The sequence below is a fragment of the Hirundo rustica genome, chromosome 1 (genome assembly GCF_015227805.2).
Source record: "Hirundo rustica isolate bHirRus1 chromosome 1, bHirRus1.pri.v3, whole genome shotgun sequence".
Classification (NCBI taxonomy): domain Eukaryota; kingdom Metazoa; phylum Chordata; class Aves; order Passeriformes; family Hirundinidae; genus Hirundo; species Hirundo rustica.
Window position 1 is genome coordinate 107,024,687 of NC_053450.1, and position 19,796 is coordinate 107,044,482.

General features: G+C 38.4%; 1 long non-coding RNA gene across 1 annotated transcript in view; it reads left to right on the forward strand.

Moving 5' to 3' along the window:
• LOC120755629 (uncharacterized) overlaps positions 1–19,796 on the forward strand; it is a 38,089-nt gene that overhangs the window by 15,399 nt on the left and 2,894 nt on the right. Inside the window, exon 2 of the long non-coding RNA XR_005701841.1 lies at positions 8,259–8,353. This is a non-coding gene — a long non-coding RNA (uncharacterized LOC120755629). The remainder of the gene's footprint in view (positions 1–8,258; positions 8,354–19,796) is intronic.

Here is a 19,796-nt window from a genome sequence, read left to right on the forward strand (position 1 = left end):
ACCTTGGAGTTTTCCCTTCTGACAATCCATGTGTCGCTCCCCATGCCCTTCACAAAGTTCCTGCTCCCACTTCTCTCCACTCCTTTCTCTTGTGTCCTTTCCTTCCCTTTACCACACTAACCATGTTTCTGATTCCCAATTCTCTTGTCAACCTCTGCCTTGTTCTTATTCCATTACCTCCTCTAGGGATATCTACCAAGTATGATCACCAATTCCGTGTGTGATAAATATTTATTCATCTACCACCTTATGTAGCTGGGTTTGATTTTAGTGGACTTGAAGGTGATCAAAATACGAGTCAAAACCTGAATTAATTATACAGTTTTCTACCTCTGAGAAGCTGGTTGCTGGATTTTTGGGGGTTTTGTTTGTTTGTTTTTGTTTGGTTTTTTTGGCTTTTTTGTTTTGTGTGGGTTTTTTTTTGTTTGTGTTTGTTTTTTTTTTTCTTTCCCAATTTTGTTAGTTGTTGGGTTTGTTTTTTTTTTTTTTCCCCCTAGAGTATTTCTTCAGCTATATATATTTTCACATATAAATATTATGTGGAGGCTGCTCTTGGTGCCCCCATTTTTCTTGTGAATAGCTTTGTTTTCCAGCCCAAGATGGGATGTTTGGAAAATGACCTTCCCTTAAGGGTCTTTTCATTTCTGCTGAAAAAAGACAGAGCTGGAATTAGTTAATGTAACTGTCAGGGTAATGCTGCACCCAAGTTAACAGTGACCTATTAGGTAATGTGGCTATAATGCTATCTTTCTCCATATGGCATTGGGGGGAGGGGGTAGTCTCAGTGTTGCAAAGTGTGGACCGTGGAAATCTGCTTTACCGTAACTATTCACTAGCTTTAGGGTGTGTGCAGTAACTGTGTGCTAAATGTCCACTATTGACAAATAATTTATAGCCCAGGTGAATCTCCAACAAAACATCACCCATCTCATAACTGTGTGACAGAGACAAATATAGTCAAAATCTACAGGGCCTTCTTACTTCCTGCCTGCCAACTTCATAATGTGGAGACCATATCACATGGAGTATGACATGTGTCTTTCCCCTGAGCTTCCTTCCAGGCATTGGGACTTTGGTCATCCCTTTGCCCAGGAGACTTTATCAGCTTGACACCTTTGTTGAAGGCAGAGCATATGGAAATGAACAGCAATGCAGCATGTGGTATGAAAATGATTTTAAATTCTGTCATTATCACAGTTTAGCATTGTGGCTGGAGTTTTCCCTTAATTACTCCCTAGAGGAAAAAATGGCTGATACTATAACTAGAATGAGGTTATCTACTAAACCCAAAGACCCAAAGCCCTTTTTTAATTCTGAAAATGAAACATTTATTGTTCACAGAAACATTTTGTTAAAAATAAAAAGAGAGACAGAGAAAGAAACAAGTTTGTGGGGTTCAGTTCATTGCCTCAGGGATTTGGGTTGGCAGATATGGATGTGCATTTCTTCAAGAGGTCAAATTCACTGTTGGCAAAAGCAATCAGGTATCTGACTCCAGACAGGTTGAAAAGGTAAATTTTAGTTATGTATATCACAAGACTGTGTGGTTCTGAAAGCTGAATTTCAGGAGCCCAGCAGCAGTCATTTGATCTATACTCTCTCACTTTAAAGACACTGAGATTTTTTTAAACCTCAACTGTAGAGGACATTACATGTGAACTCAGTAAACTTCAGAGCATTAAATTTGCTCTGGATGTCTTTGTGAAAACTTAGGCCAGCATATTCTAGCCTTGATTTTAGTCTCTGCTTTCGTGTGTCATCCTATATGATGAGAAAACTTTTTCCTGACTTTCCTATGCTGCTCTGTTCATAACTTCCATTTTCCCATATTTCCACATACTTTTTCTCCATCTTCTTTAAATAGTAATACAATGAATATCTGTCTTAACAAGGTGCTTGTACTTTCCATGTGAGATCTGTCCTGCGGTCATTTGCACTTAGTCTAGCAGATGACATTCTAGCAGTGATGAGATCTTGGTATTACTCTTAATCTTGCTTCTAATTGGGTGTACAATTTTCGGCAAGCCTTGTCTGCTGGCATGGATTTCTAATAAAAGGAAAATTATAATTGGCAGTGGTAACTTCACTGAGGAATGATCTGGCACACAGGGCAAGAAAGCCCAGCTACAAGAAGGGATTAAACTGTCTTAAAGCAGAAATGCCAGAGGAAGAACAGATTCCTTGCAAGGGTGGAAAATTTCCCTTGGTGGTCAGAGAAGAAACAGCCTCAGCATTGTCTTGTGGCCATCGTGGGCAAGTGCTCAGGGGCCACCTTTGGGCAGTAGAGCCAGGGCTGGGATGAGGTGCCCAGTGCACTAGCTATCAGGATGGGGGCTGGTGCAAGAGTATGTAAGAATCTGCTAGTGACACATCTATTCAGACTCCACATTCAAACTGCATAGGTGGTAGGACTCTGCCCAATGCATTGTTTATTATGGTTTTCTTTTATGTTCAAGTACAAATGTGTTTTTAACTCATCTTGAGAGATACCATAAAAATTTTGTAACACTTTCCTAATGTTGGTCTCTTCCACATATGGTTTTCCTTTTTCAGTATGAAGGACTCTCTTACCATAGGATTTTGATGTGGTTTTACACAAGAAAAACACAAACTTTTCTGGGGCTTAGTACTGATGGTAAAGGGCAACTGAGAAAAAACACACTGAAATAAGATTCACAAGATGAACTCAGCTTTTCACAAGTTAAGATAAACTCTCAGTTCATCTGGCAACATTTTTATGGAATTCAAATATTTCTGCAGATCTTTTAAAGCAATGTAATACTTAGCAGGTCCTTGCATGGAGTACAGACTTTTCTCCTGTCCCTATAGACTTTGCTTATTCGTCTTTTTTTGGTTTTAGTTTTGCTGACTTAATAACAAGTCCTATGTAGATAAAGCAGTTTTGTTCAGGTTTAGAAAGTTTACAGTTTGGGGATTAACACAAGTGTAGGAAGGGTCAGGCAAAGTGAAATTCTCAGACACTTTGAAGAAGCAGTGCAAAAGGGAATGAGTGCAATGAAAGCAGGGCTATCAGCCTTGTCCCCGCAAGAGTCTATAATTTTTGTACCTCTAATCACCTATTGCAAGGTGCAATCCTAAGGAATATGAAGGTATAAATAATTTTTATTTTATGTTGTTAAGCTGTTGCTCGAAAGCCTTCTTTCAGAGTTTACCTTGAGCTAAGAGGTATACAAAGCACCTTGTCTGTATCAAGGCGTTTCTATAAAGAGGCTTTGTTTTAACTAACCCTAGACTCACTGATCCTGACACTTCCAACAACCAGAGCTTGTGTGCTGGACTTAATAGGCATTTCTGGAAGTATAGATAGGAAAGCTAAGCTTAATTGCTTCATTTAATTTTCATAGAGCTTGGTAATTTTCAGTGAGTGTCTTTATGCCAGCTCTCAAGCCAAATTTTAATTATTTAACAAAACATTTAAGCACGTACTTTGATCCAAGCTATTCATCAAAGCACTTTAGAACCTGCTTATGTGCCACTTGAACAGGTTGAAAGAGATACTTAAGTGTTTGCTCTGTAGGGAAAGTTTATGAAGTCAGGACCTTAAGAGGGAGCTGCTTGAATACAGTGATCAGAGATAGCAAAAGGCATCCACCTCTGCCAGCACTGCAAAGACCTGAGACCAGAGTTGGGTGCATAGCAATGTAAATGCGCCCCCCCCTCCCTTCCCCCCATATGCTTTGGGCATATTTCACACACAGTCTTCAGCTGGTTCTGCTCACAAATTGATTTTTGTGTGTGTGTCTGTGTAATTTCAGTGTCACCCGCCTGGCATGCCTGACACTGCAGTCTTTTTCAGAAGCAATAAGCCATGCAGTCTGATGTAGAAACAAGTCTCCATGGAGCTAATCGGCTTTGGTTTTTTGCTCTGAGCACTTGCTGGTTTTTTTCCCTTGCAGTAATATTGGAGCACTGTGTTAACTCTAGCAGAACTACTGATTGACAAACTAATATCATGGAGTTGTCTTATAAGCTAAACTAACTTAAATCTTACTGTGTCAGAGGGGCAAAAAGATAAACAAGCTCAGCTGGAGTTACAGTAATTTTTAGATTAATCATACTTTCACTTTCCAGTGTTTTAAACAGTAAATGATTTTAGGAATTCTGGACCAGGGGCTTGGCTGAGGGCACATCTCTGCTTTCATGTTATGCTGTTAATTGTCAGCTCAGGCCGAATTCTTTCAGGCTGCCCTGGAATGCAATGTGTGTTTCTATCAAGTGATTGACGTGGTTGCAGCAAGTCAAAGTAAGCCAGGCTAAGGTGATATACTGAACTTAGCTATGCAGGTTTTCTGTCTGTGATTCCTGTAGCTAAACACATCTCCAGAGAGCAGCACAAAACAAGAACATATATGCTTTTTGTTTTTTTAGTATTTTGTCCTCGTGATTTCCTTTGCAGAACCAGGATGTTGTCTCTGCATAATATCTTTAAAATTCCAGAGAAATTAAGAACCTTTATGGACCACAACTGCAATGGCAAAATTCGTTTCACTAAGCAAGGCAGAGGGTCTTTGGGGTTTTGAGCATGTGTAGAGCATCACATAGGTTCAGGCAGGAGTGGCAGGTATTTTGTTAGGGGCCACAGATATTTTAAAGCACACTGGACTGCCTATACAGTCTTGCTGAAGAATTAATAATGAAACTTGAATTTCAACAGTTTTGGTCACAAGAGGAGCACAATCCCTCAAAAAACAAAAACAAACCAACCAACAAACAAACAAACAAAAAAGGGGGGGCGGGAAATAAGGAAAATAAAAAGATAGGTTTCCAGGATAACAAAGAAGACCTAGCAGTCTATTAGTGGGACAACTACAGCAGCTGACAGGCTGATAGAATGCTTCACAATCACAGCACACCTGTCTGGAGACACCTGTCACAGGAGTGAAAAATGTATCCTGAGATAGAGAACTGCAAACACGGCAAAAATTCTGCAAGGGATCAGAGGAGTGAAATGGCCCGCATGCTAAGGTTTTGTTGCCAGAAGATTTCTCACTTAAGGAAAAAAAAAAAAAAACAAAACCTCAAAACCCTAACAATTCATTCAGAAAGTATTTTTGTCATTTCTATAGTATTAGAACTACTAGAAAATATCTTAAAATAGTAATGAAAAATGTCCATGTCTAAATTATCATGTATTGTCTATGTAAGTTGGTTCAGTCAGGTAAAAAATACTCTCTTATATACTGCTTTACATAAGGAATAATAAAAAAAAAAGCTTCAGAAAAATGAAGGGTGAGCTGGAGAGTAGAGGGAACACAACACAGGAAAAGCAAGCAGAGGGACCGAGGAGGAATCATTCCATATCCTGAACTCACTATGGATGGTAAATGCTTCCTAGCTCTCAAATTAATACAAATGTGATATGCTGCACAAGAGATCAAGGCCATGGTCAAGGGCAAGAATCTACATAAGAAATTTACTGGGTAAAATTCTCAGATGATTTTAGGAAACTGAGGGTACCCCAGTGGATGTGAAAACAGTTCTTATTCATAGAATCATGGAATGGTTTGAGTTAGATGGACTTTAATATCCCTTCCATTTCCAACCCCCTCTACTATGGGTGTTGATAACTGATCCAAGTAATCTGACTCTAGGGAAAATTCTTACATAAACTGATTTCTGCCTGTTTTCTAAGCTTATGAATGCCACTGTTTGCCTAAAAGAATTTTGTGTGTTTGGCGTGCCAGTTTACACAGCTCAGTGTTTTCTGCCTAGCTGTGGCCCACTCCAGTGCTGCAGTGGGAAGTGAAATAAAAACAGCAGAAACCAGTTGTGGAAGGGTTTTTTTCTTGGTAATTGGTAGAAGGTTCAAGCATAATTGCTTGTAAAAATGATGCAAACAAAAGATGATTGAATCTCCTCCGAGGCACTTGAGTTATCAGCACATCAGGTACCAAGGACTCAAATTATAAATTTAATTTCTTGTTGTTGGGATTTAGTAAACAGTCCCTTTCATAAATTTAGAAAACTCACATCTTCAAATGGCATTGATCTCTTCTGATGACTCCTCTTAGTAATTTCATCACTCTCCATATGATTAGAAGTCTCTTGTATTCATTTACCTCCAGCATAGTCTAGTTATTGTCTTTTGGTTTACACTTTGCTGCTGTTTTCATTTTTACCCCTAGAGTATGTTATTAAGGAATTAGCATATAACATGTCAGCCTTTGGATAAATTTGACAATCAACTTATATAACTTCATGTTAGATCTTTTGTATCATGGCTGTTCCCATAACTGGGCATTATACATTTTCTTTACCAGCTGTAGTATAACCATAACTATCCCAAGCAAGTGTTCCCAAAGACAGCAACATCTTATTTCACACACTGCAACTGTATGAAGTGCTTCTGTTTTTATAAATATTTTGTTTTACAAAAATATCCTAAACCCATATTAATTTTCCCACAGCTGTAGTGCTGTAGTAAATGACGGGCATTTCCTTAAAGCCTCTAGCTGATGAGCCCAGTCCCAGATTTATATCTTGAAGTATTTATATTCAAAGTAAATTTACATTTTTTCATCTTTGAATGGATAAATTTGTACTTTGTGCTGTTCAGTACTACTCACTCCTTCATTCTTTTAGTAGTAAGCCAGAAGGGAAAGATTTTGTGATCTTGTTCCCATTCTACTGATGGCTCACAGAAGGTACTTCTCCCATACCTCTGGATGCAAGACATGGAAGCTAAATATGGGAATGAGAAAGACACAGGAATGGGGCACATTTTATGGTTAAATGTTTTATTTATTGAAAAGTACAAATCTGGGTTAACTTAATCTACTTATGAACCCAAATATACTTTGATTCCCTACCCAAAATTCACCCGGAAAAAAGAAAAAAATAAACTAAAGAACTAGAGTGTTTAATTGAAAAAAAGATCCTTAATTCTCTACTTTAAATAAAATTGCTTTTGCTTTGAAAAGAGCAGTGTTTTCTAACTCAGAAACATAATGAGGTGATTTGAGAATTTTGACATAACCACAAATGTTTGTTTAACAATGTTCTCATTTTCACAAGAAAACCACATATTTTTTTTCCTTTTGGGTAACCTGAAACCAAACTCAGGCAGCAAGTGAAAAACAATGGTATTTGTGCGGCTTTATTTAATATTAAACTGCTCCTATTTCTTGCAGTGATAGCTGTGCAGAGGATTCATAGAAATCTCAGCCTTTGTGTCATATGTTTCTTTTTGTAACTCATTCTTTGCTAAGTAGAAATAAATTTCATCCTTTCTAAGAAATTTTCTGATTGGTAGTTTTCCATAGAAACCCAAACATTGGTCAGAAGCCGTGGAACTGATGAATATAAAATGTCTCCTTCAACACTTCATTTTTAATCAACTTCAGCCAGAGCTAAGGCTGCTTTCTGCAGCCTTATGTTGCTGCAGTTGCTGAATATTCTAGGACATTATACTTAGTCAGAAAGTCTCACTCAGAACTGAGATGTAAGCCGTGACCAGCTGCAAGCTTTCGTTCTGCATTATTTATTTATTTTCTTGCCATTAAGATGCAAAATGGAGAATATTCCCATATTTATACATTCAAAACTTAAATTTCTCAGTAGTTACGAAGAATAAAAAGTGTGTGGCAAACACTTTTGTCTGGAAGAGAGCAGAACTGGTTTCAGTTCTTGTCTGTAACACTACTTTCCAGTGTGACTTTGGTCAGCTCAGTAAATCATTCTGAGCTTAGTTCCAGCCAGCTGTAATGCCAAGAGAATAGTGTTTCCTTTTTTTTCCACCTGTTCTATAATTTATTACAAACTCTTTGAGGCAGCAGCTGATTTTTCTTGTATGACACTTCTTTGGATACTTAGCTCAACTTTCTGGAAATAATTAATTTTTCAGTTCGTGATCATTCTAAGTACTTTAAAAAATTGGTGGGTGAAATAAACAACTTTCCCCTGTTCACTGCATTAACCAGGTAAAAAGTAAATTTTGTTTGAATGCATTACAAACCATTATTTTTCCAATTCAAAATTAATGTTCAAATAAACTGTAAAGAAATAGAAATTTAAATAATAGTTTGAATATATATAGTAATATATATCTGAAAACTAAGATTGAATTAAAATCAGGAGAAAATTTTCTGACTAGTGAGATATTTTCAGATTTTTTTTTTTTTTCTGGAATGAATGTCTGAAACATTAGCATTATATTTCTATAAGAACATTTTTCAGGATATGATTCAAAATTTGATCCAGCTGTGTCTAGCATGGTAAAAACCTGATTTTATTTTTAGGGGAACTGGAGGTGTTCTGTAGCATTATGAGATATTGACCTCAGCCCTTCCCTGTACAGATGTAATGAGGATTCAGAGTCTGACCTGCTGATCAGGTAAGGGAGTTCAGGAGCCATTTCTTCAGCCTTTTGGAAAATTGCCTTAAATTTGCTAGTGATTTCCTGTGTGTGTACATGTGCATGCCCTGACATGGCTCAAACACTGAAGTAATAAGGAAATATTGACTTCCACCCAGATGTCTGCTTCACTGAGCAAGTGTTGGTCAATGGATTGATGCAGTATTAGCAAGCATCTGACTCCCTTCTAGGGGAGAGCTGCCTGAAAACTAGCAGGCATTTCTCTGCAGAAATATCTTTGGAGTAAAGTAAGGGAGCATATGTGATTACTGGATATAGGAAGACTTCTGTTCAGTTGTCTGAAAGGCATTTTTAAAAATACATCAGTTTTAGCATTTAAATTAATTCTGGTGGGTTTCATGCATGCCCAGATTAGGATGTGTGGACTTTTTACCCAGGGATGTATCCCTTTAAATCAGAAATACAACAAGCTAGTTGCAGTACTAACACTAAAATTATTCAAGGGATACAAAAGCTGATATTGCAGTAGTAATGTTATCTGTACTGGGAAGTCAGTGTGGACCACATACAGCCAAAGGCATGATCAAAACCCTCAAAGAGTGAATATAAGCACCAATTCAAGTCAAGGGACCCCAGCTCCATCTGCTCTGAATCAGTGTAATTCCACAAAAAAAAAAAAAAAAAAAAAAAAGAAGGTTGGCATAGTGTCAGTTTGTACATGGTACATGTTGACCCCATAGGCTTGGCTTGGCTTAAACCTCCATTAAAATATGGATGTGGATGCTTTCAGAGAATGGCCCTGCAGCATACTTGGCAAGTGGATAGATAGATAATACCCTGATACAGAAATACTTCTTGGACGTGTGCTTAAATGCTGTTACTAATGAAACTAATGGTACATTTACATCCACAGGAGGCAATCTCTGTCTGAGCCCCCTACATTCACTTCTGAGCATGGATCATGGTTTTATCTGATTTTGATTTTGGTACTATTTTGAGGGAGATACGTTTCAAAATGTAGATTTCCCCAGTGCGTGCCTATTCCTTCCTTTGAGATAGAATTTTATGGCCTTGTGTGACTCCTCCAGTGCCTCTGTTAATGGTTGCTGATGTACCACAGCCTTGCACACTTAACTGCTAACGAAATTGCTCAAAGGATTTATGTGCAGACACGTTAGGGAGCAGTGCCCGGCTTCTTATGTGTCCAAAAAAAAAAGAACCTCTTCAGAAACAGTTCCATGGTAAAGTCACAAGTTAGAATTGTTTATCATCATCAACAGACTGACTTAATAGCTTTTGTCATGAGAAATGTTAAGATTAATAGGAGTGTAAGGGAGGAAAAGCTTTTATCTTTGGGAGTACTTGTATGCATAGTGTGTTAAATAGCTTATCTTTTCACAATGGTATGACATCCAGGTATGAGGAATACCTAAAGGACTTGCTAATATAATTGGTCTGCAGGAATTTGTACAGTTGGAAGGGAACACAGACCTTACTAAAACACAGCATGATCTAAACTTGTTTTAAAAGCAGAGCTCTGATGACATGGAGTCAGTAAAGATTTCAGTGCACCTCCTGTAGAAACAGAGCATGTTAAATCATCAGTTGTGGAGAAATCTCAACTGAGTCATTGCATTTCTCGAGCTTTTCAAAATTCTTCCTACTTTTTCATGAGGAAAATCTTGTTTCAGTTGCGTATGGGATTTTTCAGGCTCATTTTTAGTCTGTCACAATATGTGCCAGTGTTTTCTTTTGCCATAGACAAGGTTATATAGCTGTGACACATATAAATTGTTTATTATTTGGGTACGATATGGAAGAAAAAGTGTACCTGAGAAGAAATAGATCTATTGTAATCCCGTGACTGCATCATTTATCTTCTGCTATTGACTTTAGACTCTACCTTTTCTGGGATTTATTTCAATATTTTCTGTTCAACTTTCAAGACCAGCCAGTCTTATAATACTCATCATTAAAATTTACTTTTGAGGAGTTACACCTGTGTGTGTGTGTGTGTGTATGCATATAGATAACTAGATATGTGTGTGGATATATATATATATGTATGTATGTGTGTATATATATGTATGTATGTATGTGTATGTATACATCCTTTGTTTAAAAATCTCATTAAGTCCGTCTTTGCTGTAAGGCACGTGCTCCACAGAGTTTGTAAGGTGGCATAGCACAGGGCCTGTGGCTAGACCAACTTCACAGTTTGTCAGTAGTGCAGCAAACCACAACACACACAAACGAATGAGCTGCTCTGAGGTAACAGCTTGAATTCTTTTTGTATTTTCCTTTGTGCTGGAGTGGGGCTCAAGCATGCACACACTGTGGCTCCAGCACAAGTTTTACAGTGTGCTGTGGGATCCAGTTTGGCTCCCCTCAGTGAGGGGAGTGGTCTGAGGGAAGCCTTTGAGGAGTGGCTGGGGTTTTTTCATCTTTTGCTGCGAGGCATGGGCAGTCAGGAGGAATCCAACTCCTGTCAGTACCCTGGAGAAATCTTGCCAGACTATCTTTTTCTTTTGCAAAGTGAGCATACACTTTTTGGTGCTTTGTTGATGATTAGAGTTTTTAAAAATCTAATTAAGGACTTATTGTTTTTTGGTTGTTCTTGAACCTACCAGTACAATAGATGAGTCTCTGAACAAAAGCCAAGTGTATTTTTAACCTGTCTATTTACCAGAATGTGAAGGAGGAAGAAAGACTAGTGGTGCTTGAACAGCGATTATTCTAGATTCAGAAACATAAATCTGGGATGCTGAACTGCTTCCTTCTAGCAATGGTTGTCAGACCAAGAGGAACTCTATTAACACTTTGTGTCCGGGTTGACAGTGGGATTTTTTTCCCTCTCCAGAACAGAAAGTTGTCAAGGCTTAATCTATATTGTGTTGAGTCTTAGGTAGATGAATTTGCCCATGAAAGACAAGGAAATATTTTGCTCTGAGGCCTCTCTTCTCTTTCTGCCTTACTCCCCCCAACTGGCATCCTTCAGAAACCAGTATGACTTCTGACACAACCTCTAGTGCAATTTCCATGGTTAAGGGGGTGTGGATTCATTTGGGAACATATAAGCAGTGACACTGGCATCAGACCAAACGTGTTGTTGCTGGATGCAGGTTCTTACTATCTTCACAAATAAGAGGAATAACTAACGGGTTCAAAAATTTGAAATGCCAAGTGAAACTTCCTGAAACCAGGATAAAAATATTCTTGCACACATCATGACATAATGAGAAGTTTGATATGGTTCCGGAAAAAAAAACCAAAAAAACAAGACATCAACACAGTTGCATCTTGTAACAGAACATTTACAAACAATTCTGCCATTATTATTTTTTCCATGGGTTGCTACTGCAATTACTTTTTCTTTACATCTGATAAAAGCCAAAAGAATGTCTTTGTTGCAAATCCTGTTCATTACTGCCAGCCAAATTCTCCCTCTAAACTTTAGCTCATAGGGCAACTATGATTCTTGCCATAAGCAGAGAAAAAGTTCTCCGGGTTTATTTTGTTGTGAAATGGTTGAAAGAGAAGCTGGGCTCTGTGATGGGTCCTTGACACTTACCACAGGCTGCATCCAACTGTTCTAAGTGCATCCTCTGGACAAGTACATGCAGGTGTTCCAACTGTAGTTTTCAGGCATAAATATTAAAAGCAAAGCCAATAAACAGAGTGAATTTTAAATATGAAGTGATATTGTCACTACATCTTTTTAGAGACAAAGGAATATTCAGCAAAGTTAATGAGAATAAAGTGATTCTGCCAGATTATTTATGTGCAAATTGGATTTACTCAAAGGCTGTGTAGAGGATGACTGTGGATTTTGTATTTAGCTTTGTTTGTTTCATTGAAACTTTGTCATCGATGTCACAGATACTCCTAATTTTGATGCTATATCAGGACGGAACAGCCAGAAGAGGGAGCAAAGGCTTTTTAACAGTGAGCTGTTGGCAAGAACAGTGTGACCCTATAGGGGGATCAGGAAGGAAGAAAGCTTTCTCTGTGCTACTTTCTCAGGAATGGAAGAAGAGTTGAGAGAGAAAGGTTTGCAGGCTTAGAAAAGAAATAGTGTTGTTAGTGACTTTTAAACTTGAATTTAAGGAAGACCATGTAAAAAAAATCGGGAATTCACACCATAAATAAAATGCTACCTCACTGTGGGGGGAGGGAGATGGAGGAAACAAAAGTAAAACCAACCAACCAAAACCTACAAAAAATTAAATATCAATTACTATTATTCTTCTCTATTTGTCCATGTTTCAATGCCAAACCCATTTTCATCTAATGGCCAGGATCATTATGAAATGTATCCCGTGGTTTTGGCTACTTACCCAAAGTTCTGTCACCGAAGGCTCTGTAATGACAATTTGCTGTTAATTGCTATCTAAAAGGGCCAACCACTGTAATTTCAACACAGATTACATAGATCACCATCAGTTATCATGGTCAATCCCAAACACTGGGGAAAACATCAAATTAAAAAATGAAGGAGAAAGTACTGGGGTTTTTGATGCCACTTCTCCTCTGCTTTTTAAGTTTTTGTTTTGTTTTCTTTTTACTGTTCCACCTGTAGTCCTTTGGGTTTGCATGTAGATGATTAAGGTCCTGTATATTAAGATGACAGCGATTTCAGATCTGGCTAGTCTTGTGCCCTAAGCCTGCCTTATCATCTCTGGAACAGCTGCAGATTTTTGTGCTGAGAGACTGGACCAAACTCATTGAGGAGGGCATTTGGTATCCTTTCAAAAGGGTAGGCACACTCATCCCCAGCCCAGAGAGGTGGAGAGGAGGGAAGGGGCAGAAACATCTCAGAGAAGGAGAGGGCCCTGCTGACGTGTATCACGATTTAATGAGCTGACCACCTGCTCTTGAAATCCTCATCTGTAAGATACTTGAGCCTGTGAATTCAGACATGATACCTACAGGCTTTTCAGCTAGTCCTCTTGTCTGACACATTCAAAAAGAATGTGACCTCAGGAATAGAGAAAATGCCTACTTGATATCCTGGCAGAGCACGTTAAACATTTTAGCATCAGCAGTGCCTGCTCAACAGTTTGTAGGTTAGGAGGTATGTAAGGTTACTTCTTAGCTCAAACATATATTCTGTTTCGTAAACTCCTAAATTTCAGGTTTTGTATTCACTTGAATCCTCAGTCTTAGCTGGTAATATGCAGTGTAAGGGCAAAGAGGGAGGTGTGTACCACAACAACATCTGCAGACTTGTGCAAGCAAGTACAGGACTAACTTTTGGAAACAAAGAGGAAAGAGGAAAGAGAAACAAGGATTGTTTCCTGCTGCTCTGTTTTAACCTTTCTATATCTGCCTTCCTCTGAATGTGCCAAAAGTGAATGGCTCTGCATCCAAAATAACTGTGTGGCACAGGGCCCCCCTCTGCCCTGTTATCAACAGTGCTTGTGATACTGTCATCCTTATGCAACATTCAAATTAAGAGAAGCTCCGGTTTAAATTGAATACCTGTTGTGCTTATGAAGCAACACAACAATTAAACCATGCTATAGCATATTCCTGGGGCTTAAGCCATGCTATATAAGATTCCAGGGCTTCCTTGCCCCAGTATGGGAGGTGCTGCTTCATGCTTGCAGTAGGATTCCCCTGAGGGCCTTCTGCCCACTGTTTTTTTGGTAAAACCCATTGCTGTGGAAAGACTGACTCCATCTGCTCCTTTCTCCTGAGGAAAATGTTTCTTTTACGATCAGGAGAAACGTGAAGTCTTTGTAAGGATGGCTGGAATGCAGCGTTCAGAGCAAGGCTTGTGGTTTTTTTTCCCCACAGTGTGCCTCTGCAGAGAAGTTTAGGCATAATTTCCCTTGTCCAGGAACATTAGTCCCTGTTATTTTTCTTCTTACTCAAACTTAACAAATTGAGCTGGAAATATATCCATTGTCTGATTGAATAGGAACATTAGCAGTACAATTTCCTCCCACAGACTGATGGCTTTGATCCATTCTTGAATTCTGAGTGTTGCACTGTCAGCAAGCTTTCTTTGTCTATGATTTCTGACTATCTTTTGCATTTGCATCTTCACCTGTTCTTGTGTTGTTCTCAATTCAAGAGCACACAAATACAGATATGCCACTAATATGTAACTTCGTCTATTTCTTAGAAGTTAGGAGCACAAAGCAATCTGAGAGTAAAAATGAAGAGATCTCCAAGGTGAGAGAGGAAAAAAAGTTGAATTTTCAGCTACCCCCAGACACCTGTGATTATGCACGATCTCATTTACGTGCCCAAGTAGTGATTTTCAGAGCCTCACAGTCTGCTCTGTAGCCTAACATCACACAAACCTCTCAAGCTCCATTTTAGAAACTGGTTCATTTTTCTGCCTTTGTTACTATTTAAAAATCTCATAGCTCAAGAGGTTGAAAAATTCATATAGTCTTCAGTCTAAATCTATTTTGGCAATTTTATATCTATCAGTTCTTGTACAAATGTACTTATTTAGTTAATTCTTTAATTCCCTACTCTTCTGTTTCTCACTCCCTGATAGGGAGCAATCATATGCCCCTTAGCCTTTCTCTGACTAGACTAGGTTAGCCAAATCTTTTAGTTTTCTTATGTAAAAAAAAAAGGGTTTCTCATTTCTCTGATTATACTAGAATTCTTTCTCTGCATGTGTTCTGGTAGCAGAGTCATCTTTCTGAGTTTGGGTGGTCAAGGAAGTGTGCAATATTTAAGGTTTCATTGGTTCTCTGTGCAATCATGTTCATAATTTCTGTTGGAAAGTGCCTTCATGATCACATTTCATCCATTTTCTTAAAACAATGCAAATAGTTTTTGTATTAGAAATGATCATTGAAGCTGTTCCTACTGCATGTGATCTTTTAGTGCAGAACTGTTGCTTCTGAATAAAACAAGTTAGGGACCCTATTACTCACATGTTTATCCCTTAATGACTTCCCTACCACGCCTTGCGAGTGAAGAGTTTCAGGGGAGGGGAATCAGGTAAATAAAAGCTATGTCACAGCTCATGCACACTAGGGGGCTAAGTTACATCCCGCATTTTTGATTGCTGTGTTTTGCAGACATGTATTTCTTTGAGCATCATGTAAAGTACTGTCGGCTGAGGCAGAGCTGTGCAAATGCTGGCACGCAATTGGAACATTTGCTTTGCTTGTGAGGGATAGCCTATTTGCAAAAGTAAGCACTGATCATCCAAATGGATGTCAATGGGATCTTTAATATTCACCGCCACACCTTTAAACACCCCTCTCTGATGGATGTCACTCATTTTGTCCGTCCCACTGAAACACTTGGGTACTGAAATCTCAGTTTTACCATGATGGGTTTGTGGAATACTAAACTTGTTGATGGTAGAGAAGGGAAAAAAATCCTGTGTGGAGGGAAGAAAAAGCTTTCACTCAGATCAAAAGAAAAGGTGTTGATTTATTTTATAATTTGTCTTGGCTTGTTTATTACAGTCATTTTACATGGAAGGTCATTCATATTGTTGAAGGGCACCCAATGGTTAAAGAAGTCTTGTAACTGCTGAGATGGTTTTGGAGGTGCTGGTGGATGAGAGGCTGGACAGGAGCTGGCACTGACAGCACAGAAAGCCAAATGTATCCTGCGTTGCATCAAAACCAGCACGGCCAGCGTAGCCACCTGCATCCAGCTCTGGGGTCCCTAGCCTAGAAGGAACTTGGGGCTGCTGGAGTGAGTCCAGAATTGGGCAACTGAGATGATTAGAGGGGTGGAGAGCTCTCTCCTATGAGGAAAAGCTAAGGGAATTTGGTTTGTTTTGCCTGGGGAAAAAAACGTCTAAGGGGTGACCTAATTGCAGCCTTCCAGCAGCTGAAGGGAGCCTACAGGAGAGATGAAGAGGGCCTTTATACAACAGCATGTCGGGACGGGACAAGGGGAATGGATTCAAACTGAGAGTAGGTCTAGATCACATAGAGACTATGTGGGGGCGGGGTTAGACGTAGATATTTAAGGTCCTTTTCAATTCAAGTGATATTTTTATTCTGATATAATCTGCTCATTAACAAGATGTGGCCTTTCAAACACCTTTTCAACTTTGAGACAAACATGCAGAAAAGTGAAGTAAAGCCTCCTAGTCTTATTTTGCCTTGCTAGTATGCACGCTAATTGATAACACAGCAGCCCCTGGGGTGAGCTCCTCCACTTGTGCGTGTTCGTTAGGCTCAGCTGATGTCACTCAACAGTGGTGATCCATGTGAGCTGAGGATGTGGCCTCTGGAGTTCAGAGGAGATACTGTAGAATATCAGGGTGAAAGGTGATTTCTGAAGGATTTTCCCTTAAGTTAATGCCTAAAACCGATAGAGACGTTTCTTCCCATGTTTAAGTTCTTTTCTTTGAGAAACTGAGTAAGCAGTGTGTGTCTTAACATTAACAGAAATGTACAAATATGACAGGTGAGTGTTTACCCATTCCATTTACTGTATATAGCAGAGTAGACATGTTGTCTATGCTAATCTATGAGTTTGGCTGATGTCATCCAGAGAGGAGAAAAATGTTTTACTAGAAGTAAAATGTAATTTAAGCTTTACTACAGATCTCAAGTTTATTGAAGTACGACACAAAGATGATTTTTGGGGTGTTAACTGTGTATCCACAAAGCATGAAATAAAGCCAGGAATAAAATGAGGGTGTTTTCATCCTTCTTCATTTCTCAGATCAGCTAGAAAACCAGATTTTATTTCCAAGAAGAAAAGATACAAAAGGACTAATGTCTTCTTTCATCAAGCATAGTTCAGTTTAGGACATTCATTTGGATAAAATATATTTGAAATGGTGTCTGGTTATTTCTTTTCTTTGTTGTTGTATTTGGTTGTCTTTTCTGTTAATAAACAAAACTTTTTATAATATTTGCTTTCATTGGGATACAGAAAACCTAATGACTGTTAGAGCAGGAGGATGATATTTTTAGTTTAACCCACAGTTTTTATTGCAACTGGCCATGAAACTTAGGTCTGGATTGGGTTCCCAAATTTCACGATTACTTCCAGAACTTTTCTTCCAATTAATATTTACAAGTATTCTATAGTTTAGCGAACATAGTAAGTGTAATGCAAAGAATAGATTATATTTTTGCTAAGTCTCTTAGCATGTAAGGATGTCTGTCCTGCTTGTTATCATTGCAACAATTAAGAAGGATATTCAGGCAATGAGTTAGTTTATCTGGAATGTAACATGATCTTTCTTTTCAATTTCGGAGGAAGAAACTAGGCTTTATAGCAGTAATCTCAAAAAACATGTCTGAACTGCTGATCCCAAGGCATGCTGTGATTGTGTGAGTTGGTTTAATTGGATATGTGGATCAGAATTCACTGTTTACATGCACACAGATATTTAGAAAGGGAGCTTGTTAATGAAAGTAGAAGAAAAACTTGAAGGAAAAAGCACGTTTGGCTTTTAACTAGCAAAAGACTAGCTTTCTTCATTAAAGTCGTTATAACTGAGCTCAAGAATTGCACGTGCACAAGAGAATTATTTGAATTCAGTTAATAAAGTTGTGCTTTATTAGGTGTGAGGGGTCTGATTATTCGATTAGTAGTGTGATACAGCCTGAGTTCAGATATGAGGACTGGAGCAAGCAGGTTATGAGATTGAAGCTGTGAAGCTCCTGTCCTGTGCACCTCTTCACCTGGGTAAGAGGAAGGCTTTTGTTTCCATTTTTATGAAATGGGAACAAAATAAATTGGTGCTATGCTGGCTAAATAACAAGTAATCAATAGGGTTTGTTCTCAGGAAAGTTAGAGGACTGCCATTCAATTACTTGGTAGAAACTCTACATGTCCCTCAGCTGTCTCTGAACATTTCAGGCCTGGGGAATATACAGCAGGGTTTGGGAGTCATTGCATGCTCTTTTCAGTGCAATTGGCTTTTGTTTGTTTTCTTTTTTTTTTTTTTTTTTTTTTTTTTTTATAAATCCAGTTCTTGAAGAAAGATTCAAAAAATAGTATTACCTATATAGCTGCAGAGCACAGTGGGCACTGGTAATAAGCTGCTCTCAAGCATACAGTGTTATCTGTAAGGTGAAATGCTAAAGAGTACCACCTACTTGCTATGTAAATATCTTGCTAAAAGGTCAGGTGAATGCTTTTTTTTTGGTCTGGGAAACAATCTTAAATTTTTGCTAGTTTGGGTTAAAATATATTTGATCAGCCTTGAAGTCTGGTAAACTTTAGTATCATACAACAGTGAAGAAATTGCCTGAAGTGTTGTTGAGTCTGAATGATGAAACTGGAATCCTCCAAACCCTCTTCATGGAAAACATTGAGAATGGACATATTAAGTGGTGTTTCCCAGTTCAGTGGCAATAGTAAAGGAGTTCAAAGACATGCAAAGTAGGATTATTAAAAATAAAGGAGAAAGTGAGCAGTTTTTAGGTGTTGTGTTTTTTTTTTTTTTGTTTTTTTTTTGTTTTTTTTTTTTTTTTTTTGAATTGCAAATAACATGAGAATGTGATGGGCAGTAATGCCCTTTGCATAATGGGCCTCACTTCTGAGTGTACCTTAGTATCATCCTGATCTTAAACAAGTGCTTCCCCTGTCATTTGTCACTAAGGGTGGGATCCACCTTGAGTTGAGCAGATGAGAGTGGGCAGAGAACTGCTCTTGTCTGCTGGGGGCTGTGTTGTGCTATCAAACACGTTCTATTGGCTTTCCATCACATTTATTCTTCCTGAACAACTTTTTGAAGCGTGTGAGTTAGGTTCTTTCCAGCTGTGTTCACAAGATCAATAACATGGAAGAAAATGTAATGTTATTACTACCAATATATTTTAATATAGCAACCATTTTCCTAGCAAGGACAAAATCCACTTGCCACTTTTCTCTGCAAAACCATAATATTATAAAACATATTGCTCATAGTGAAGATGATAGGCATTTTGCCACAGCTTTGACCCTGTGTTCACTACTGGATGCACAAAATGGTTTAGCCTGATGAGTTAAGGAGCCAACTAAGTAGTTAGCTTGTTGGGCAGATTGTCTCTCTATAATATACCCTTCTTTACCAAATATTCACATCTGTAGGCCAGCAAAGAGTTAATAATCAATTGCTACTTAATGGACCTATAACTACCTTATTAAATCTGCATTGAATGTGTAGTTAAGTGTACTCAGAGTATTTTAATTTAAATGTTACCATAAAATCTGCAAGCGGAATTAGTGTAGTGCTTTTGAGATTACATTAGCAGCAAAACAGGGGGTGGATACTTATTGTTAATTAAACCATACAGGCAACATCCAGTAGAATCCTAATGGCATGTAGGATGCATCTATTTGTTTACCATCTTACAGATTCAAGACTCTGTCCTCCGACTCTTTTCGCCCTCACAGCGCCCCCCCACCCCCCGCCCCTTTTAAAATTACCAAAGATTTTTTTATTCTGTAAGACTGATGATATGTTCAAATGAACCTTTCCATTGTCCCTGGAATGGGCTTGAGATTAACACATTCCGTAGAG